This window comes from Camelus bactrianus, chromosome 3 (assembly GCF_048773025.1).
Source record: "Camelus bactrianus isolate YW-2024 breed Bactrian camel chromosome 3, ASM4877302v1, whole genome shotgun sequence".
NCBI lineage: Eukaryota > Metazoa > Chordata > Mammalia > Artiodactyla > Camelidae > Camelus > Camelus bactrianus.
In genome coordinates, this window is record NC_133541.1 from 60787712 (window position 1) to 60812851 (window position 25140).

The 25140-nt window shown below is 35.1% G+C and overlaps 1 long non-coding RNA gene across 12 annotated transcripts in view; it reads left to right on the forward strand.

Annotated features, from left to right (window-relative positions):
- Positions 1-25140, forward strand: part of LOC105074783 (uncharacterized) — a 58587-nt gene that overhangs the window by 1721 nt on the left and 31726 nt on the right. For 11 of the 12 annotated variants that reach the window (XR_012505504.1, XR_012505502.1, XR_006727419.2 and 8 more), the window contains exons 2-3: positions 1683-1825; positions 8861-8969. This is a non-coding gene — a long non-coding RNA (uncharacterized LOC105074783). Of the gene's footprint in view, positions 1-1682; positions 1826-8857; positions 8970-25140 lie in introns of all 12 variants that reach the window. The other variant, XR_006727416.2, reaches the window with a different exon arrangement.

Below are 25140 nucleotides of genomic sequence, written 5' to 3' on the forward strand. Positions count from 1 at the left end.
AACCCTTGGTTAATATCCTTTAATGTTTTTATTTCTATTACAGTAATATTTTTAAATATTAAAATGCATACAGTATGTTTTAAGGCAGCATCTCCTAGTCTTTTTTTATCCCACAGAGTAATTATAATGTTATGTAAGGTTACATGCCTTGAAGTAGAGGGATTTACCTATTTTCATTACTTAAATAGATGAGAGTCTTTGACAGAGGTACAAAGAAAGGGGGAAATTATGAAAGGGGAAAAATGATGTGGATGATGGAGATTAAGAAAAAATTCGGTAGTTTTTGAGAAAGGAATTAGGAATCCACTCTTTGATAAAAATCTTGGTTGCTTACTATTTGAGCTTTGCTATAAATTGTCCTGAGTGAGAACTGTTCTCAACTACTTAAGTTATCTCTTCCTACACCTGCACCTACTTGGAACATTTTCAACCAGTAAGAACTATCACTTTTTCAAAGTCTAGCTCCACGTTCTTTGCAAAATGTTTTCCAGATTGGCTTCTCTAAGAAATTTCCAGTATATAATTACACTTTCTTATGTGGTGCCTTTGTAATCCACCCCACCCCACCCCATAATGTATATTGTTTTCCTAATTAGACATAAATGCCCAGAGAGTTGGAATCTTTTTTTGTGTGTATTGCCCACCCTCATCCCCTTGAGAAATACCATTTAAATGAATGTTGTAGATAAAATCACTCCAGTTAAACTGCCCTTAAAATAATTTATGGACAAAAATGTTAGTTTTAGGAATACTTATAATAGTAAAAAATTGGGAACGATCGTTAGCAATTAAGAGATTGGTCAAATTTCTATCATGTATACTTAGTGGAATATTATCTTGCTATTTTAAAAAGCTATTAGACTAGTCTTTCTGATGAAAGACATAATTATATGGTTGCTTTGACGTGAAAAAAGTCCTAAGTATAGAACAAAGAGTAAAAAATGAAGTAACCAAAATGCATCAATCATCATTACTGGAATTACCCCTCTAAAACAACTTTTCTGTAAGGGGGCAATATTTTTTGATTAATTTTTTTACTTAACAATGTATAAAAGGATTTTTTTTTCCAAAAAAAAAAAAAAAACTTGTGCTTTGTAACATCCACCTTTATTACTCTCATCTTTCTAATTTGGGGAAAACATGAACATGTTCTTCAGAAGTGTATTGCAACCCTTTGATAGTTGGATAGCCTTCCTCTGAACTTTTATTTACTTGTTATTGTAGTTGTAGTGAGGACGGCACTTACATATCTGACTAATTGGTTGGACAACTGCAAATTTTACACACATTATACAATGCACTAACATACTGTATTACTAATGTACATAAATAGGATCTTGATATCATTTGATACAATGTGGTGTCAGGAAAGTCTAAACAACCACCACGAAGCCAATAAACAAAACCATAAGAAAGGACCTGTTTAGAACCTAAATTAGCTTTATTCATTCATAAACTATTTATTGAGTATCTACCATGTCCTAGTCACTGTTTTGGACTTAGGGAAAGTGGGGTAAATAGAGCAGACATAGTTCCCTCTTACATTTTAGTGATAATAGACCATAAATAAGCAAGAAAAATATAAAATAGTGCTAGGCAGGGAGTTAAAATAGATGAGTATTTTAGATTAGGTGACTAAAGAAAGCTTCTAAAAGAGTGCTATTTAAACTCCTATTTGACAGGAGAATCCAGTTTTGCAAAAATTGGGGAAACCATTGCTTGCAGAGGGGACAATAACGCAAAACCCTGAGGCATGAACTACCTTGGGAAATTCCAGGAACCAAAAGAAGGCCTGCCTGGTTGAAGCATAGTAACTACAAGACGAGTAAGTTTGGGGGTAGGAAAGGGCTGAGTTATGGTTGCTTTGAAAGCCAGGGAAGGGTTTAGATTTTATTATAACTATAGTGGGAAAAGCATTTTAACCTGAAGAGTTATATGCAAGAATGTATTTTTAAAATCTGCTTTGATAGTATTTTTGTAATTGGATTGTTTAGTTGAGTTACGTGTAATACACTAATTTACCTGGACTTAAATCTACCGTGTTATTTGGTATTCATCTGTCCCATCTCTCCTGTGTTGAGTTTCTCCTTTTTTGCCTTCTTTGAGATTATTTTTAATTATTTCATTTCTTCCAACCCATAAGCCTGACAGTTATATATTATTTTAGTAATTTATATTATACTTCTTCCTGGACAATGTAAGAACCTGAGAATACATCAACTTTGTTTACTACCCTGCTCCATGTTATATACATTGTGTTTCCTCAATATATATTTCCTAAATTCCTTAAGACATTATTCTTTTTATGTAATTAATGTGCATTTATATTTATTCAGACATTTACTTTGTCTGTTGTACTTCATGACTCTTGGAGTTTCTAAGCTTTTATCTGGGATCTTATTTCTTCCTCCTGAAGAACATGCTTTAGTATTTCCTTTTGTAGATGTCTGTTGTAACAAATTCAGTTTTTGTATCCTGAAACTATTTACTTTACCTTCACTTTCAAAGAACTTTTTTGCTGTAGCAAAATGTTAGTAGCTATTTTATCATTTTGAAGATACATTCCACTGCTTTTGGCTTCCAATTCTCTTTTTGAAAAATAATGTCAGTTTTATTTTTGCCCCTTTAAAGGAATCTGTTTTTTCCTTTGGCTGTTTTTAAGATGTTTGTCCAAAAATCGAAGCAGTTTTATTATGATGTGACTACATTTTTTTCTTTTTTCTTTTCTTTTTTTTTTTTTTTTTTTAATTTGTTTGTTTTCAATTTTGAGGTTTGTAATGCATCTTGAATCCAGGACCTGATGTCTTCATTCTGTTTTTTCTCAGCTCTTATCAGTTACTGTTTCTGCTCTGCTCTCTCCCCTCTGCTCTCCTGGTATTCCACTTAAATGTATAGTAGATCATTGCACTTTATCCCTTATTTCCATTTATTTGTCTCTGTGGTTCATTCTGAATACTTCTTACCTTTCAATTAATTCTTTTATTTTTAATAGTTTCTAATTTCCTGTTAAACTTATATGTTAAAGCACTTATTTCAGTTATTATCTTTTTGGTTGTTATCAGTTCAGGCATTTCTGTTGGGTTCTGTTTTATAGTTTCCAGTTAGCTATCCAGTTATCTATCTCAATCTGATCTTTTATTTCCTCAAACATATTAAGCATAATAATTTAAAAACTTGTGTATAGTAACTGTGGGTCTGCTGTTGCCTGATGCTTCTTTGTTTCTTTGTTGTGTTTATTTTTTATCATATTGTCTTATTTACTTTTATGGGCTTTTTTTATTTTATATTACTTATGTAATTTTTATTTATAAAAATTTGTTAATTTATGTTATTTTTGATGAATGCCAGAACTGGTATATGAAATTATAATTAGAGGTCTAAAATGATGATATTTTCTGCAGAAAGGATTTATGTCTCCTAGCAGGAGTTTTGGGCCCTACTAATCCAAAATCACCTTAATCTAGTCAGTGATTGAGATGATTGGAATCTGAGCAGGTCTGCTTCTAGTTGGAACTTTTTCCTAGGGTATAGACCTTTGAGATCTCAACTTAAAGTCTGTAGAGTCAACCAAGGTAGGCCCTGAACTCCAGTTTTTGTCATTTTAACTCACGGAGTTAGTCATATGCTTTGTTCAGCTTGTCAGTCATCTTCTCAAGAATCAGCTGATACCCCAGAAAAAAGCTATCATACATACTGGGTTCAACAATTCTGGCTTTTTTTCCATCTGGATTTTCCACTGCCTCATCAGCTCTCTGATGCTTTCAGATGTTTGTTTTCTATTTTATCCGCCTTTTCTAACTGTCAGAAGAAGGACTACAGGCATACCTTGGAGATACTGCTGGTTTGGTTCCAGACCACTGCAGTAAAGCAAATACCACAATGGAATGAGTCACATGAATTTTTTTGTTTCTCAGTGTATATAAAAGTCATTTTTACATTGAACTATATTCTATTATGTATGAAATAGCATTATATCCTTTTTTAAAAAGTATATACCTTAATTTAAAAATACTGTATTGCTAAAATATGCTTCATCTGAGCCTTTAGTGAGTTATAATCTTTTTGCTGGTGGAGGGTTTGAGATATTTTGAGAATTACCAGGTTTGACACAGAGATATGAAGGGAGCAAATGCTCTTGGAAAAATGGTGCAGAGAGACTCATTCAATGCAGTGTTGCCACAGACCTTCAATTTTTAAAAAACACAGTATCTGTGAAGCACAATGAAGTTAAGTGCAATAAAACAAAGTATGTCTGTACTGAAATACAGGTATAGAAATAGATGCACTCTTATAAGGAATATTGATTTAAGACGGAGGCAGCATTTCAGGCCAAAGGGAAAAGCAAGAGCATTTCAATAAATGGTACTGGATATCCATATGGAAGAAAATGAAATTGGACCTCCTTGCTTAACACCATACAGAAAAATCAGTTCCAGGTGAATTAAAGATTTAAATGTGAAAGGAAAATCTACTAAACCTTCAGAAGAAAAGATAGCAAGATATCTTTATGCTCTAATGGTAGGGAAATGAAAAACCTATAAAGAAGAAGACTACATTAAAATACATTTTTTAAAAAACAACTCTGTTCCAAAGATACCATAAGCCCTTGGAGCAGTAGTTAATTTCAGCTAGGTGCAAGAAATGTACAAGATGAGCCTGGAACGTTTGGTTGTGCAGTTTAGCAAGGAAGCTACCATAGAATACTAGGATCATGTCAAATTGACTCAGGACACAACTGAAAAGTATCCCTCTGGCCAAAGATGGGACGGTTTGAGTATTAATAAGGACACACAGGTTCATTGAAATCCTTTGAGCACAGGATGGAACATATCAAATGCAATGGATTGGAACATGTGAAATTATCAAATGTCCCTTAATTCATGAGTTCATAATGATAATAAAACTTACAAAAAGCATCTAATTGGTCAGCATTGGAGGATGTTATGCAATCATTCATTATTTTGAAAACCAGTTTTTTAAAAAGGTAATTAATTGAGTATTGATCCTGCCTTTCTTACATGAATTGTACCACAAGTAACCAAATAATAAATGAGGAGAAGTTTTTCTATATACATACATTAATAAATGAGGGAGGAATGATAAAATTAGAAAATTATCATTTTGAGATTATTAGTGAATAATTGACTTATTGCACATCAACAGCTGCTAATATGACAAATAAGGAAACATTATATGCCTCTTAAAGGAAAAAATACATGTCACCTATTAAAAACTTTTGTCAAAAATTTGAACCTGATACTAAGAAATGTAGAGAATGTGTTAAACACAGTGGCTATGCAATCAGAAAAACCTAATCTCTGGAAATCATGGGACAAATTAACTTCAACAAATATGTTTCAGGATAGCAAGGATAAAAAAATGTAGATTAAAGGAGACATGTAAAAGACATGGAGCAATGTGTAAACTTGTATTAGTTGTCTACTGCTGTATAACAAATTACCCCAAGACTTAACAGCTGGAAACTAAAAATATTTTTTGAGGGTCAGGAATCCAGCAGTGGTTTAGCTGGGTCTCATGGCCCAGGGTCTCATGAGTTTTCAGTCAAGCTGTTGGCTGGACTGAAGATTTGACTGGTCATAGAGGATTCACTTCCATGATGGCTCATTCACAGGGCTGCCTAAGTGTCCTCACAACATAGTTCCTGGCCTTCCCCAAAGAGAGACAAGCCAAAATCACTCAAAGTGATGTACCATTACTTCTGTATTCTATTGGTCCCACAGATGATCCTTGATATGGTGTGGGAGGGAATTATGCAAAAGCATGAATACCAGGAAGCTGGCTAACACAATTTGACCTCCAAAGAGTCACATCATTCCAGTATGCCAAACACACTCATCATCCACCGAAACTTCCCTAAACTTTCATCCCATTAAAGCATTAACTCAGAGTCTAGAAAGCCAAGTCAGTTGTAGGTGTGGATGAGGCTTTTCAGGTGTACTTCCTTAAGCACAGCTCTTTAAATGGAGTTCCTCTTGATTGGAAGACCTGTATACTAAAGACACACAGTATCAGCCTCCACGCACTTAATATAAAATGGGATAACCACAATAGATGTGTTTAAAAGGGGGGAAATGAGATACGCGGTTCACAGGAATTCTGAAATCCTCCTGAGAATAGGTTGGCAGTTTCTTGATTAAGACTGAAGTCCTGAGAGTAAATCTCCATGGCTCGTAACTCTACTTCCTGGTCTCTTGGATCCTCTCACTGTGTCATCCTTCTTTTTCCATATTTACAGCTGTGTACTTGTCTCTGCCTGGAAAAGTTGGGATGTCCAAAAGCCTCTTCTCATTGGGTGCTCTGTCCCTTTCAGTCCAGCCTGGCAAACAGCCCACTAATATAAAAATTAAAGATTTTCTTTTAAAAAATTATATCCTGCTAATATAATTCTTTTATAAACTTGTGGTTCTCATGTGAATTTTATTTGCGTTATACCATTAAACAAAGCAACGTAAATCTCTTCCATATAAACCTTTCTCTGCCTTGGGCTTTTGGTGCACCACACCCTTAAAATTCTTAGAAGCCCTGTAATTTGAGAGGTATTGTCAGGCACACCCTGCATGTCTGAATGAAAATACTGTAAGGCACCATGCTAGATCTTTCTGAGGTCTTAAAGGGTTTTACAACTACAAACTCATCTTCATACTTTCCTGTTTGTGCCTTGGATTTGTTCTTTTCCTGAGCCATTTCCTAATTTTAGCATCATCTGTCACCTAGAGAGATTGGGGATCTTCAAATCCCAAAAGTTCTGGCTCCTTTTTCTTTAACAGTTCTTCCTTTAACTTATCTCTCTCCTCTCACATTTTACTATAAACAACAAGAAGAAATCAGGTAACATCTGTAATATTCTGGCTGGAGACTGCCTTGACTAGGTCAGCCAGTTCATTAGGCGTATTTTCTACTTTGCACATAACTACAGGTGACAAATTTGCTAAACTTACTACCACTTTACTCCTATTTCCAGTAAGACATTTTTAATCTATTAAGACCTCATCTGCAGCCTCCTCAAAGTTACCATACACGTATGAACAATTTCTTCAAGGATCTTCAAACTTTCACTAACACTCTCCTGCAAGTCCTTCCACCTTCTGCCCACTGCACTTCAAAGCCACACTTACATTTGAGGTCTTTATTATGGCAGCACCCCACTTCCAGGTAATAAAATCTTTATTAGTTTTGTATTGCCTTATAACAAACTACCTCCAAACGTAGTATTTAAAGCAGCAAACAGTTCTCTCTCATGCAGTGGCTGAGGGTCAGAAATCCAGGAATAGTTTCGCTAAGTGGGTCTCATTTAGAGTCTCTTGTGAAGTAGCAGTCAAGCTGTCAGCTAGGGCAACGATCACTTAATGGTTTAACTAGTGCTAGAGGATCCACTTCCAAGATGACTTTCACTCAAAGTGTCCTAGTTTGGATAATAAATTATATGTTCATCTTTTTTAAAGTAACATTTTCTTCTTTAACCGGGATGGAGGGCATATGGATCTCTATTGTATCATTTTTCCTTATATCACACATATATTTTACAAATACCCGTTTGAAACCAGCCAGTATTTTTAAATATAATTTTAAATTTTAGCCAGTACAACATGGTAATAAATAAAAATTTGTATTTAGAGAATGTAAATAGGATTTGAATTAAACCCTTATCTTCTGGATGGATGTGGAGATAAATAATTTACTCTCAATACATGCCTGGCATTGTGGTAAGCCCTTATGGGTATTACTTCATCATAATAGCAAGATTTTTAGGTAGGTATTATTCTCTCTATTTTACACATGAAGAATCTGAGGCACAAACATATGTATATCTTAGCCAAAGTCATACCGTGACAGAGCAGAATCTGAATCCAAGCAATGTGACAGAAGACTACATGCTCTTAACCACAATGCAGAATCCATAATAGATAATCTTTTTTTGTGTGCTGTGGATCCCTTTGGCAGTCTGGTGAAGCCTATAAAACCCTTTTTAGAATCATGTTTTTAATGCATAAAATATGCACAGGAACATGAATGAAACCAACTACACTAAAATACAGTAATTCAGGCTATTCAACATACGTGTGCTTTACATGTGCTTCTTTATTAATGCATTGAAAACCAAAATCTAGTAGAGGGCCTAATAATATCTATAACTTTTAAATAGTGAACAGTAACTGTCTCTTGAGATTTCTACAACTATAGTAATTTGATGGGAAAATATCGATTTTTATTGGTGAGAGTCACTGGTACTTCTAATAATACTGGTTTATTGCCTATTTTCACAATTGAAAGAAATGCCAAATTTCACTTAGAGGTTAGCAAAAATTAAGGTACAGGTTTTTTTTTTTTTCTCGTCAAAATTCATAGCTCGCTGTTTTATGACCTTACTTCATAGACTTCCTGACATGTTTTACTTCAGGGAGGTCATACTCCACACCTTATCTCTCACTTTCTGGTTTGGGATTACACTCAAAATGAGATACACAAGTGAATTAGTTTATTAGAGATAAAAAATATTTCTCTATGTGATGAACTTGAGGGGGAGATGAGAAACAGGATGTTTTAGAATGACTAGGTGTACACATAGACAAGGGGAAGCCTGGAACTGCTTTAGAGTGTTTTATTTGAGAGGTTTAAAACTGGCTCCAAACATGTACTGTCACATGCAATTATTCGTAAAAGAATTCATTATTGATACCACAGTGCCCTGCAGTATAATATTGGTCAATACCTGTAGCAATGCAACAATCAAAAAAGAAAATTCAAATAGCTGGATACCTTTTAAAAGTTTCATTGGGCTAAAAGCAAAACATCTGACAAGTTTTTGATTTGTCTTTCTCATGATTTGATGTCCCAGCAGAGCAACTGGGGAACCTAATTCTGACCAACAAGGAGGAATTGCTTGGCTAATTGGAAGTGACAGAAACCTTGGGAGAAAACAACCACATACCAAGGATAATTATAAGAAGGTAACATGGGCCCTAAAGCATAGTGTCTAGAAACCTGAAGCTCCCAAATGAGGTGTGACTTGCAAAAAATGCTAAGAGAGGACAGAGAACGAGCTTTTAAAAATTCTGTTCAGATCCAGAAGATGATCAAGGAAGGGAAAAGCCCATTTACAGTTTCTGGTGTAAGGTTAGAGTTGACAGAGAAAACAGATTCCTTACATATTATTTTGCTTCATTCTCTGCGAAGGAAACTTGAGAAGCAGGTTGACATAGTAGGAAGAACTATGTATGTCTGTGGCGTCAGGCAAGCTTGGGTTTAATTCTCTGTTTCAGCACTTTTCAGTTACATTTCCCTGGGTCTCTCTTTCCCCATCTGTAAAATGGAGATAACTGTATCTTTTATAGGATTGTTCTGAGTAATGAGACTGAACCAGGCTCATAGTAATGACTCAATAAATAGCAACGTAATAATATTACTCAAAAGACTAGTATAAATAGTGACAGGAAACAATACTCTTTCCAAATAGAAGGAACTCTAAGAAAGTAACAGTTAGGTAACAGTTCCAGTTTAGAATTTATCATCTGATATGAGTGGCTTATATTGCAGGTTCTTGAGGGAAGATAGGAAGGGTGCAAATGAGACCTGAGAACAGCTGTCCCCATCTTTGAGGAATTACAGAAACCAGAATAGGTGCTAGAACACTAAACATGGGCAAATGTCTGCCTTCGGGGTGAAAAGCAGAAATTAAAACCTGGGAAATTATTTGGGATGTTCCCTCCCATTGATGTAGTATTCACTTGCCCAGGGAAGGGGGAATTCCAAAAACAAAAAAAAAGCAACTGAAACAAAGGAACAGATTGAATTTTCCAAAGAAGTGCTTAAAGTGAAGATACAATCTTAAAAGCTAAGGTGACAAAGAACAGTTTTCTTCAGAGCTTCAAGAGGTAAAGCTTGAAAAAAAGGAAGGAAAAAAAATTGTATCCTTAAGCAAGATGTTGTGGCTTGAATGGTGGCACCCAAAAAGATATGTCCATGTTCCAATCCCTGGAACCTTATTTGGAAAAAGGGTCTTTGCAGATGTAATTAAGGATCTTGAGATGAGATCAGTCACTCTGGATCACCTGCTGTAAATCCAGTGACAACAATCTTTATGTGACAAACTGAAGAGAAGAAGACACAGAGAAGAGGAGGCAATGAGGCTAAGGTTGAAGTAACACAGCCTCAAGTGAAGGAATGCTCACAGGTGCCAGAAGCTGGAAGAGGCAAAACTCAGACCCTCCCCTAGGTCCTCCAGAAGTGCGGCCCTGCCAACTCCCTGATCTCAGACTCCTGAATTATGAGAGAATACATTTCTGTAGTTTAAGCCACCAATTTGTGGTAATCTGTTACTGTAACCCTATGAAGGGAATACACAGAGTTAAAGAGAATCTAGTAATATCTCTGGTAGGTGAGGTTCTCCAGGGTTGGAGGGACTGGAGGATAATGAAATGGATGGTGGTGGGTGAAGAAGGTCTGAGGGATTCCTTGGAGGGAATATGTGAAACAGGGTGGAGTTAGCAAAATACAGACCCCTAGTCTCAGCTTTGACAGAGGTTGTCAAGAGATCGAAAGAGACCTAACAGGGTTACCATGCTTTGCCAGAACCAGAAGGCCATGTGGTAGCCGATTTAATACTCAGAGTTCCCCCAAAGAGTATTTCATGTCATCAGAAAGAGCGTCGGTTTGACAAATGCTTTCCACTCCCCACTCCCTTGATCTGTACCAGGAGTAACCGCTGTCTGTGTCATCTTAGCTTTTAAGATTGTCTTCACTTCACTCAATCCTATCCAAACTACTCATAGGAAAACGTATTTTTTCAATATTCCTTGGCAGTCTCAAGCCCTCAGAAATACAGAAAAGATCATGGACAACTAAAGGGGTTCTGGTGATATAGAATGGAAATCCATATCATTTGGAAACCCTCCTTTCACTCTTTACTTGACTAGGACTTTATTCATTCAACTGAGAGTCCCTAACACTTCTAACCCCCCACCAGGACTACTTTGATCTTAGGCAAGAATCTAAAAGGAATTAGTAAAAGGATGCTCTGGGATCATCTTTAAGAGAAAACAGTAATCAGTCAAATACAGTATGGATTTACCAACCAGAATGTATTTGCCTAATTTTATTTTCTTCCTGACAGGATTACTAGACCAGTGCACCAATAAAATGAAGTAGACAATATTTATCTGTGCCTAACAGACATTACTGACATTTTTCATCATATACTTAACCAGTAAGTTTGGGAGGAAAAAGGCTAGATGATCGTACCTTCAGGGAGGGACTTAATACCCAAAGAGTACTGATCCTGGATGGCAGTCAGCCACTGTGAAGGTTTTCAGTGTAGAACCACACAGTCCCTATGTGGGTCAACACTGTAGTTCACTGACTTGAGAAAAGATATGGAACCCATATTTATCAAATTTTTACCTAATTCAAAGTTAGAAACAGTAGGAGGTTTTGCAAACCTTAGAACAGTTTGATGTTTACTCTGGGCTAAATTCTAGGTAGTAATAATTAGAATTCAGAAATTTTGGGAATATGTAACCATGCAAGCAGGGTCCAACAAAATAGAATTTTTAAATTTATTCACTCATTTAGATATCAAATTTAGGGATTATCTATTCTCTGTAAATGTCTATGTTAGGTTTTAGAAAGATGATTAAGGTATTGTACTTGGACTGCAGGAGTTTAAAATCTGGTGAGTGAAGTAGACTTGTAAAAAGATAAAATATATTGCAATATAAATATTCATTGTAAGGTCTTATATTTAGCAAAATTAAAAAAAAATTAACTACACTTAATTGTTTGGAATAGACTGGCATTAGCATACATATAACATCTTTAAGAGTTTAAAAGCTAGAAAGAATAATGTTTGCCAGGAATATGACAGTGGACTGATACTCTTTTTCTAACTCATACAAATTGATTTTTTAAAAATTAACAAGGACTTAAACGTCCAAAGGAGGCAACACAAATAGCCAGTAGAGATATAAAAACATATTAAAAAATTCATTCTCAATGGTAAGCAAATCAAGACAACAAATTTGAAAAAAAAAATCAATATATAATAGTATTCCACAGTTGCAAAAGTGTGGTGAGATGGACACTTATATACTGCTTGTGTATATCTATAAATACTTCATTTATGAAATGGTAACCATGTGGAAAATTATTATAGATAAGTCTTACTATGCAATGCAGCTATTTTCTTCTAGGCATCTACTTTAAGAAATGATCTAAAATATGTAAAGTATACATAAGGAAGTCCATAACAGCATTTTTAGTAATAGTAATAAAAAATTAAGATAAATGATTAAAAAGATATATACATACTAGAGAGGGTATGGAGAAAAGGGAACCCTCCTGCACTGTTGGTTGGAATGTAATTTGGTGCAGCCACTATGGAAAACAGTATGGAGATTCCTTTAAAAACTAAAGATGAAGTTACCATGTGATCCAGCAGTCCCACTCCTGGGCATATATCTGGAGAAAACTAATTCAAAAAGATACATGCACCCCAATGTTCGTAGCAGAACTATTTTCAATAGCCAAGACATGAAAGCAACTTAAATGTTCATCAACGGATGAATAAAGAAAATGTAGTATCTTTATATACAATGGAATACTACTCAGCCATAAAAAACAATGAAATAATGCCATTTGCAGCAACATGGATGGACCTAGAGATTATCATACTAAGTGAAGTAAGCGAGAAAGAAAAAGACAAATACCATATGATATCACTCATATGTAGAATCTAAAACAATGATGCAAATGAACTATTAACAAAACAGAAACAGACTTATATACATGGAAAACAAACTTATGGTTACCAGGGAGGAAAGGGGAGGGAGGGACAGATTGGGAGTTTGGGATTTTCAGATACTGACTACTAGATATATAATAGTTAAACAACAAGTTCATACTGTATAGCACAGGGAACTATATTCAGTATCTTGTAGTAACCTATAATAAAAAACAATGTGAAGAAGAATATATATGTATGTATTTGTGTGTATAACTGAATCACCATGCTGTACACCGGAGACTAACACAACATTGTAAATCAACTATACTTCAATTAAAAAAAGATATGTACAGCCATATTATTGAATGTCATAATCAGAATTATGCATCTTAAAAAAGAGGGAGTCTGCAATATTATATTACATTGTATTATATTCAACTAGAAGGCTACGGATCATGACGTTTCATTGTAAACCTTCTTAGACATTTTGAATTTTGTGCCATATGCATGTAACACATCCAAAAAAGAAACACAATTTTAAAAGTTTTCAGCCTAAAAGTTTTTAAATACACTTAACAAATTTTTTTTAATGATGTAAGGAAGTACACTAAGTGAAAAGCAAGGAAATCTCATTTTCCTGCAGTGAATATGTATAATTGCAAAATGTATATAGTCTGACTACGTAACTAGAAATACTTTGTTCAGCGTTTTTCACCGTAAAAAATCTAGGACCCATTTACATACATGCAAGAAGGATGGTAAATAAGCTCATCTAAGGAATGATTGGAGGAAAATGTGAATGTTTAGCCTGAAGTATACATGTGAGAGGATGACGGCTGTCTTCAAGTGTCTGAAGTACTGTCATATGGAAAAGGGTCCATAATTCCTCAGGGAAGTCTCAGAGGGTGAAGCTCAACCCAGTGGCAGGAGCTACAGCAAGCCATTTCAGGTCAACGTCAAAACACAGACTGTTTACTTGTTTATTGGCCATTTCAGCCCAGTGTCAGGAAACACTTCCTAACAGAATGGGGCAAAAAAAAAATGAGTGAATTTCCAGTCACTTGAAGGATTCAAGCAAAAATTGTCACTTCCTTGATTGGACATTATAGAAGAGATTCAAGCAGCAGAAGTGTGGTTTTTGGTATGATTCCAGCTTTCTGGGATGAAGTTCTCTGTAAAATGGAGAGGTCTGACTACATTACCTCCAGGTTCCTTTTGACTTGTAAATTGTTTTGATTCTGCATTGGTGTCATTACATTTGGCTGTCTTTTCCAGATTTATTTGATATCAGTCTTTTATCACTTGAAATACATCACACTATTCTTGATAGAATTAATTTAGATGTTTGAAAAACTATTTGTAAAAATGCAAAACTCTATGCAAGACATCTTTATAGTTCAATATCATTGGCCATTAGGAAAATACAAATTAACACCACAATGAGATAGCACTACATTAGAATGGCTAAAATAAAAAATACTGATGATACCAACTGCTGACAGGATGTGGAGCAACTGTATCTCTTGTACTTTGCTGAAGGGAGTGTAAAATATGGTACAGCCACTCTAGGAAATAGTTTGATAGTTTTTTTTTATAAAGTTAAATAGATACTTATCATAAAACCCAGTAATGCAACTATTGGATATTTTCAGAAATGAAAATTTAACATTCATACAAAAATCTGCACATAAATATTCAAATCAGCTTTATTTGTGATAGCCAAAAACTGGAAACAACCAGTACCCTCCAATGAGTGAATGAATAAATCGTGGGACATCCTTATTATCATGGGATACTACTCAGCAATGAAAAAGAACAAACTTGATACGTGCAACAATTTACATGGATCTTGAGACCACTGCGTTGAATGAAAAACTAATCTCAAAATGTTTATATATGGTATGATTCCATTTATATAACATTATCAAAATGGCAAAATTATAGTGATAGAAAACAAGTGGTGCCAGGGGTTAGGGTTGGGGAGGGTGTGACTGTAAGGGTACAGCAAGAGTAAGTTACTTTGGGATGGTAGAATAATTCCATATCCTAATTGTAGTGATCACTGTATTAATTTATGACAGGTGATAGAATTTTATAGAACTATACACCAAAAAAAAAAAAATTACGTTTATCTTCAAGGTTCTGGAAAGCAAGAAAATTTGTATCATTATTCACTTTTTATTTACATTGACTTTTTAACATTTAGCTTTAAACTGTTTTATAATCAATATGGAATGTTTTTCATATGAAATACTTTATTGAAGAGTGCCATAGAAATAAGGGTGTGAGGTTTACTTACTTGACAGTTATTTTACTCTTTTTCTTTGAAGGAATAAGTGGTCAAATGTGAAAGTAAATTCAGGCAAGTCTCACTTTAATTTATACTTTATTCTTGTTTTTAAATTTTACAATCACATCTTCAAGGAAGCCTCTGGAAAAAGATTTTTACATAAATTTTCATAGCTCACTCAAAACTGATCCATTTTTCACTATTTATCTTATGAGTAAAGAGACTGCACCTTGCCAGGTTCTACTTTAGCTGTTGATTCTGTTTATACTTAACTAAATTTACTTCCAATCAAATTGTAAAATAAACACAAAAGCTTAAAATTAATTTCTATCCTAGGATAAGGGCTATACAGAGAGTTTGTCCTAAGAGTAAATATCTATAATAAGATGATCCTTATGAATACCAAAGTAGTAGTGTCTCTCAGACAGTATAAGTCTGCTTTTGTGACTGACATTACCAATGTTCAGTATTTTCAATTCTCTTCTTTTTTCTGGATATGTAAAAAGTTACATTTCTTAGTTCTGCAAGTTAGGCAGGGCTGTGTGACTAGTTCTACCAATAAACAGTGACCAGAGATGAGACGTCACTTCCAGGCCAAAGCATTTAAGAGTCAGTGCATGATTCACCATGCTGTCTTTCCTGGCACTGAGAACCCTGAGGCATCATTTAGTTGGAGATACCAGAGAAAGGAAGTGTCTCAACGTTCAGCCACTACATGAAGGGCTGCCCTGGAGAAACTAGACTCCTAGCAGATTTTCCTGAGTAAAAAACTTTTATGTGATAAGTCTCTGAGATTTCGGTATAGTTCATTACCACAGCCTCCCCTAGCCTATCCTGACAAATAGAATCTATATGCTAACTTTTCCTGTGTTAAAGGTTTTCATGGCCTTTTGTGTTTTCCATATATCAGATGATAGTTACATGTATATATATACACAGCTTTTCCAATACGAAAATATTTTAACACAATTAGCACTTCAACTAATAACTTAATCTAGTAGTGTCTACTACCAACTTAAGATCTCAAATTTCTAATCTAAGTGAACAATATTTTTAATTGTCTATACCTATATCTCAAACTTAACACCCTGTGCTAATCAGTACCAACCAATAAAAAAGGATACATTTGTTTATGCAGTCTTTTAATTCACTAAATAACCACTGATGTTTCTAGCCTGACGCATACCCTGAAACAGAGATTTGCATACAGGAAGATTTATTAGGGGGTTTTCTTGAAATTAACACTTGTGGTGAAATGCAGGATTGGGTAAAGGGAGAAGTTGGGCTTCTTCTGAAACTGACACTAAACCAATACTGTGGGTGGCTCTGAAGCCAGGGTGGCTTTTAAGAAGTGTTCCAGGTTGAGGCAAGGGTGCTGGGCCTCTGTATACCCATCAGTGACCAGTCATTGGATAAAAATTGCCCTTAAGAAGTGGGTGTGACCTTGGATAAGGCAATTTCTGGATGGAGCTGACATCTTGAGAGCTGTGAGCCACAGCATTCCCAGCAGCTGGACAAGAAGTCCTTCAGTCCTGAAGCAGAATCTGGTGTTAGTGGGATCTACCTCAGTGTCCAGTACACCTGATAATCATGAAGAGGCATTTATCTGACACTGAGATGATCACCACCACCATCATCATCATCACATTTACTGACAGCTTTAATATGTGCCAGGCACACGTCCCTGGTGCTTTGAAATTAACAAATGTAATCAAAATAAGCCAATAATATAATTTTAAATACTTTGTCTTCAAGAATAAAAATCAATATAGGTGCTTTCTGCAACATACCTCAATCCCAGAAATGCTTTGCTAATGCCCATTCAACAATTTCCACTGGAAGTTACTCTATCGAGTATGATCAGCCCCATTCAATGATTCTCACTGGCCAATTTAGTTCCTTTTTTCATGGGCTGCACCATCTAAATCATGGATGGTATTATGATGTCTGTCATTTACATTAAATGAGCACAGATAATATAATATGTGTGTGTATATATATGTGTGTTAATTCAGGCTACATCATAAGTGCTGTTGTTTGCCATAATAAGGAACTAACACTCCCAAGTATGATCAGCTGGCAGTTAGCCAAAAGACCACACTCCAGAGGAAGCTGTGACTAGTGCTTTAGTCATCGTTATCTTGGACCAACCAACACCAGAATTTTGCTAATTAGCATAATGAATATTCGCAATCAGTTCTCGGTGAAATTAGTGTTGTTCAAGGTATGTGGATTGGCTAATATATTTTAGACATTCCACTTTTGCTGAAGAGGGTATAAAAATCTAGCAAGCACCACAATCTCTATCCTAAGGAAAGGGCCCAAGATTTGATCCCTAAAATGTCCTGTATCCAGTAGAATGTCCAGTAGATTCTGGTTTCCTGAACCCTGCCTCTAAATATCACTGCATCTACCCATGTTGCAGTCATATGTGGTAGCCAGTCTCTAAACTGATCCTTAATGCCCTTAATACCAGCGATTCTTAGTATTCATCCCTTTGTGTAGTTCTTCTCCCCCCTACACTGTATAGAGATGACCTGTGTAAATAAGATATTCTAGCAATGAGGATAATGCTTTCCAAGGCTAAATCTTAAAGGCTGTTGCAGACTCTGCCTTTTTCTCTCTTGGATTATCTATTCTGGAGGAAGACAGCCACCCTGTTGTGAAGCTGTTATGGAGAGGTCCTGATGGGGAGGAACTCAGGTCTCCTGCCAGTAGTCAACACTAACTTGCCTGCTCTGTGGATGAGCCATCTTGGAAGCAGATCTTCTAGGCATAGTCAAACCTTCAGGTAACAACAGCCTCAGCCAACGTCTTGACTCATGAGAGATTCTGACCCAAATCTCCCTAGCCAACTGGATTTATCCCTGATCTACAGAAACTATGAGATAATAAATATTTATTGTTATTTTAAGTCACTAAATTTTGGGGTAATTTGTTATGCAGCCATGGATAACTAATACATCATAGTACATAAAAGCATAGACAGCTGGAACTTAGCTGAACTTGCAGAAGAGATTCTATGAACAGTTGTATATTAAGCCTCCTTGCTAATAGCTATTTATTTTTTTAAATGTCTGTATGGCAGAATTTGGTCTAAGACTTGCTTGCATTATAACCTAGCAACAAAGCTATGTCAGAGTAACTACCACCTTCATTTATCTCAAAAATTGGTGGCTACTTTTATCTGTCAAAAAGAACAGAATAGTTGTGCGTGACCAAGTTGACTTAGATAATTTTACAAGAGAGTCCTATTGATTTTTCTGCCTATGATAGCTTGACTCTATCCATTTCTCTTTATCACCACCATCAATCCAGTCCAGACTACCTTCATCTCTCACCCTGGACCACTACAACAATCTTCTTACTCATTTAGTCATACCCGTTGGTCCTCTTCCATCCCATTGTCATTGTTACAGTTAGAGTGATCCTTTTAGAGCACATATCTATTCAAGTAATTCCACCACCACCCCTGCCCCCATTTAAAATCCTTTAGTACTCAGAAAAGATCATAAGGCAAAGATATAGCCCTACATGGCCTACCAAACTCCTGTCTGATCTGGGTCTACCAATTTTTTGAGTGTTGTCTTGAACTCTTCTCCCTCTTACTCTCTTTGATTGCCCCTCACTGGCCTTCCCTCAATTACTAGTACTGTTCCTGTTCCCACTCACAACAGAGAATTTGTATGTGGTGTTTCCTTTGCCTTGAAATCTCTTCCTTTTCCTCTGTCTAGTTCAAGTCTGCCTATCCTTCATATCTAGTGTATATGTCAGTTCTTCAGCAAAACTTCCCCCAGTCTCCCTGACTGACTCTCATAACATCATACACCCCTCCTTTGTTTGCCTGTCATATTGCAATTTTACATTTGTTTAATTATTTTATTAATGTTTGTGTTTACTGCTAGACCTTACATTTTATAAGAGAAGGTGCTATATCTAGTTTAACTCATTTATATATGCCCTGAAGCCCAAGAACATAGTGCATATTTGATAAATATTTGATTAAAGACTGAATAACTAATTAATTGAATGAACTCAGGTGGGGATAAATGGTTCTTCAGAGCCAGATTTCCTAAGTTCAAATTCTGGCAGTTCCTAACGATGTAACGTTAAAAATGATTTTACCTCATTGTTCCTCTGTAAATTGGGAATAATAATTACCTTATAGGGTTTTGCAAGGAATAAATGAGTTAATATTTAAGGGCTTAAAGCCATTCCTGACACATTAAGCACTATGTATGGCAAGTGCAATTATTATTATTGTTATTAATATACTTAGTCATTTTGACATGCTAGTTCCTTAGGCTGTGGTCACCAGTTCCATGGATAAGTTCATGCTTTTCTTATGGATAACAGATTTCAGGTGTCTATGTAAAAATAAGAAACTATGTCTAAGACACAAATTGAAGGCAGAATTTATAAATCTTTTTGAGCTGTCCAGTTTTGATTGAGGTATAAGGATGCTAATGTTAACGCCCATATCACTGGTGTTTATTTGGTAATTTACTACTTATACAAAAAGACAAAGAAAGCAGTGTTTGAATTATATGAGAATTTGCAGAGTTCTATAGCTATCTTTTACTAGGGCACAATTTATGTACCAAAAGGAATTGAACCCACCATCTGTTTCTGAGTTTTTTGCATTGGTTACTTACTTTCACTGCAAATAATGGCAAGAAGTTATTAACATAATATGCAATACAATTGATCTCTTTGGCCTATGGGGACTATGGACCTTCCATACTTTGAATCACTGACTTTAAAATGTTAAAGCTGCAGGTTTGTACCTTTTGAACACCATATGTTATAAACTATTGAAATGATGTCTTTTCTTACTTGACATTGGAAATATTCACGCTCAGTGCAAAAGCAGCTATGGTTGGATCTTGTAGCTGCTAATCCTTTATACAGAAGTTGTGAATGCTGGCATTTTATTATATTTAGCGTCCCCACCTACAGATAGGTCCCTTGTAAGCTGCCATTAACTTGGGCAATAGATCATAAACCAAAGGGTTGTTTTAGGTGAGTGTTACAAATGATGTATTCTGTTCTTTGTTTACTACCAACCATGAAAAACAACACTGTTCTTTCCAGAGAAACTGACATCACCCAGTCCTTACAACTTAGGTCATTTTAGTCTGGAGGAAAAATAAAATTCTTTTCAACTTCTTGCCAGTTCCTCCTGACTTTTTGAGAAGGCAATACCTCTGAAAGAAAACAGATCAAAGTTACATGGGACTAAGGGCAGATCAGACAGTTATACTTTGTAGTCTGTTGAAAACAGAGCTAGCTTTACTGGAAAAGAGATTATTGTAGTTACAAGGAGCAGAGGCAAGGTCAGAGGGGTTACTAGCCTAAAAACTAACCTCCATTCCTCTACCAGCTTGTCAGACCTTAAAAGTTCACCATTAGAAATTCATTTGTTTGCATTTTAAACAATAATTCCTTAAAGCAGTTACCCATAGAAAAAAGTGAATTCTCTATCAGTTCTTTTTCCTGAAAGTGAATTTTGAAAGCACTGGGACCAAGAGGTAACACTAGCCCCCGAAAGCTCTGATTTGATTGCAGGAGTGCTGTGGAGAGAACAGATTGGAAGAGTACAGGTTACATTTGAAGAGACAGTAGAGGGAAATCTGTGGCCATAGAATACGGTGATTTCAATGTGTGATGACTATGAGGAAAAAGAGAAAGTGGATTTTTTTTTCATTCATGGTTCTAGGCATCTACATAGAAGATAGAAAATATGTTCCTGTATCATGAGATAGAATGAAAATGGCATAGACGAAATAAGAGTCATTCCCCTGTCATGCCTGGAATGTGAGAACAACTTCACTTTCTTAAATATCCTGGTCATCAGCTTTTTTCTTACCATAATCATGCTCAATTCATTCCTCACTTATAGAGTGATTAGTATGTATAGAACACCTTAAGGCTAATACAAAATTTTTAGGTTTTCTGTCTTTGAGGAGCTCTCCATGTGTCCTCTCTCCAGGAATTCACTCATCTGTGCATAAACCATTTACCTGTTAAACTGTGTATGATAGATTGAGACCCCATCCATTAATAAGTGTGGAAACACAGGTCCCTTTGTCTTCTAATAAGGAACCAAGGAACATAAAGAAAGTAAAGATGGGATGAATAGATAATGAAGGAGATGGTACAGCTTTATGGACTTAACTATTATTACGTGCTTGATATTTCCAGCTGAACTAGAAAGGAAAAACTACATGTGAGAAAAATCTATCACCTTCTGATGAGCAAAGGAGTTTGTTGCAGGATGAGAATTTGCTGGTAGGTGTAAGGGAGAGTAACAGTAGGAGTTGTCCCAATTTATACGCAACCAGCAATGTATAAGAGTAGCAGTATCCAATTTTGAAAATTTTAGTGTGTAGTGGTATCTGATTATGGTTTTAATTTGCATTTTCTCCGTGAATAATACTGAATCTTTTTTCAAATCCTTGTTGACTCTTTCGATATCTAGACTTATGAAATGCCTATTCAGATCTTTTGCCCATTTCTCAAAAAATTCAGTTGTCTTTCTCTTATTTATAGTGGTGCCTTGTATATTTTGGATATAAGTTCTTTGTCAATTCATTGTCTATTCAATTGATCCAGAACCACTTTTTCAAGAGATTGTCCTTTCCTCCACTGACTTGCACCTTTGTCATAAATCACATAATTCTAAATGTGTGATGGCTTCCCCAAAATATTCTATTAAACATATTATTTGAGTGAATGATACACTCAATTGGTAAGAAAATCAAAATAAATAAATTAAGAAATTAAATTCAAAAGAGTACAAAAATGCAAATGGTGAAGAGCAGAAGTAAATGTACCTTCTATCCTGTTCATCTGTATTCTTTCTTTCTCCAGGTGCAGTCACAACTGTCAGCACCCAGATATACCAAACAATTTTGCTTAACTTTCTAGGGTCCTGAATAAAGAAAGCCCTTTATCCCAAAGTCTACCCCTTGATTCTAATGTAATGACTACTCTATGTGATTCTGTTATCCAGTTTCTAGGTGGTTCTGATACAAATTTGTTCTAACATAATTTAAAAGTCCACTTTCCTTCACTCTTTTGAAAAAAATCACATGACTGGATTTTTAAAACCCAATTAGATAAAGCCTTTTTTTTTTTTAATTAGGGGGGATTCAACTTACATATATTTATTGTGATTATACTTACTTCTGCTATTTTCTTTTATATTATTTACTATTTTTCTTTTTTGACTTTTGTTGAATTAATCAAGCTTGCATGCTTTCTTGTTTTAGTAGTTTAGAAATTATACATTTTATTTTTTATTCTGCTCCTAGATATTTAAATTTTAGCTTCTGTCTTATATCTACTTGCCCTTAAAGTCTAGAATTAAGCAGCATCTGTATCCTGCCCTTGACCCTGATCTTCTTCCCAACTTTCTCCTCCAATTTAAACAGGGACAGATCCAATTTCTATATAGCTGGTAGCTTATACAGTTTGGGGTTTCCTCTTTAAAATAATTTGAAATTCTAAATTTAAAAATTGGTTAAGAAAATGAATGTTTACTTAGAATGAGAAAAGAAATCAGAACAAATGATAACTTTAAAATTTTACAAATTTACAAATGTTTAAAAAAAATAATTCCACAAATAGAATCCAGAGAAATAATACAATATTTTTATTAACTGCCTGGGACCCTTCTATAGTACTTTTCCCCCTGTGTTTTCTTCCTTTACAATTTTCTATTTCTGATTATTGGAAAGCAAACCCACAAACTGTCTTCTAGCTATGTACATTTCAAGCTTGGCCCCTCTGCCTCCAACTATCTACATAACTTCCAGTGCATAGGACACACTCATATCATAACACAACCCTAGGCTCTGCAGCTTTGCTAGGTGAGTCAGCACAGATGGAAGCAGGATTCCTAAGAGCTTTCCCTACATTGGGGGAACTAGCAAGAAAAGTTAACTATTCACAATTGACTATAAACCACCTATATATATTTCCCTAAATCCAAATTAAATGATGTCCTCAATTCAGTAGCCCCTGGCCAAATCCCAGATATATCCATGCTACACAACACTGTTTTAAAAAGTATAACAGAGAGGAATTCAGAGAAGAAATGGGAAGTGATCTAATGATTATTTTAGCAAATAGAATATTTTAATATTTTCAACTATTTTATATTTTAAGGAAGTTTTTTAAAAGGATAGGCATACAAATCATAGAATTATCTCAATAGATGCAGAAAAAGCTTTTGTCACAGTTCAACATCCATTTATGATAACAACTTTAAACAAAGTGGGTACAGAGGGAGCATACTTCAATATAATAAAGGCCATATGTGAGAAACCCACAGCTAACATCATACTCAATGGTGAAAAGCTGAAAGCACTTCCTCTAAGATCAGAAGCAAGACAAAGGATGCCCACTCTCACCACATTATTCAAAATAGTATTGGAAGTCCTAGCCAGAGAAATCAGACAAGAAAAATAAATAAAAGGAATCCAAATTAAAAGAGAAGTAAAACTTTCACTGTTTGCAGGTGACATGATACTTTATATAGAAATTCCTAAAGACTACCAAAAAACTACTAAATGAATTCAGTAAAGTTTCAGGGTACAAAATTAATATACAGGGATCTGCTGCATTTCTATATGCTAACAATGAAATATCAGAGAAATTAGGAAAACAATCCCATTTATAACTACATCAAAAAGAATAAAATACCTAGGCTAAATCTAACCAAGGAGGTATAAGACCTGTACTTGGAAAGCTGTAAGACACTGATAACAGAAACTGAAGATTACACAAACAAATGGAAAAATGTACCATAGTCATGGATTGGAAGAATTAATATTGTTAAAATGACCATACTCCCCAGGGCAATCTACATATTCTTCAGTCTTATCAAAATACCAATGGCATTTTTCACAGAACTAGAACAAATAATTGTAAAATTTGTATGGGAACACTAAAGACCTGAATAGCCAAAACAATCTTGAGAAAGGAGAAGAAAGCTGGAGATAACACATTCCTTGATTTCAAGCTATACTACAAAGCTAAAGTAACCAAAACAGTATGGTACTGGTATAAAAACAGACACATATATCAATGGAATGGAATGGAGAGCCCAGAAATAAACCAGTGCTTTTATTTTCAATTAATCTATGGCAAAGAAGGCAAGAATATACAATAGAGAAAAGACAGCCTCTTCAATAACCAGTGTCAAAAAAACTGGACAGCTACATGAAAATAATCAAACTGGACTACTTTCTCACACCATATACAAAAATAAACTCAAATGGATTAAAAACTTAAATGTAAGATGTGAAACCATAACATTTTTAGAAGAAAATATTGGCAGTGTGCTCTTTGACATCAGCTCAGCAATATTTGATCTGTCTCTGATATGTGGGTCTATCTCTCAGGCAAGAGAAACAAAAAGCAAAACAAAAATAAACAGATGGGACTACATCAAACTAAAAAGCTTTTACACACAGAAGAAAACTATCAACAAAACAAAAAGGCAGCCTACTGAATGGGAGAAGATATTTGCAAACAATATATCTAATAAGGGATTAATATCCAAAATATATAAAAAACTCATGCAACTCAACATCAAAAAGCACAGAAACCCAATTCAAAAATAAGCAAAGGACATAACAGACATTTTTTCCAAAGAAGACATGTAGATGACCAACAGACACATGAAAAGTTGCTCAACATCACTAATCATCAAGGAAATACAAATCAAAACCACGAGTTATCACCTTACACCTGTCAGAATGACTATTATCTAAAAGACAACAAATGACAAGTGTTGGTGAGGATGTGGAGAAAAGGGAACCTTCATGCACTGTTGGTGGATATGTAAATTTGTGTAATCACTATGGAAAACAGTATGGAGATTCCTCAAAAAATTAAAAACAGAACTGCCATATGATCTAACAGTTCCACTTAGGGGCATTTTTTCTGAAGAAAACAAAAACAATAATTAGAAAAGATACATGTTCTTTGCAGAATGATTTACAATTGCCAAGATATTGCAGCAACTTAAGTGCCCATCAATAGATGAATGGATAAAGATGATATGGTATCTATATACAATGGAATATTACTCAGCCATATA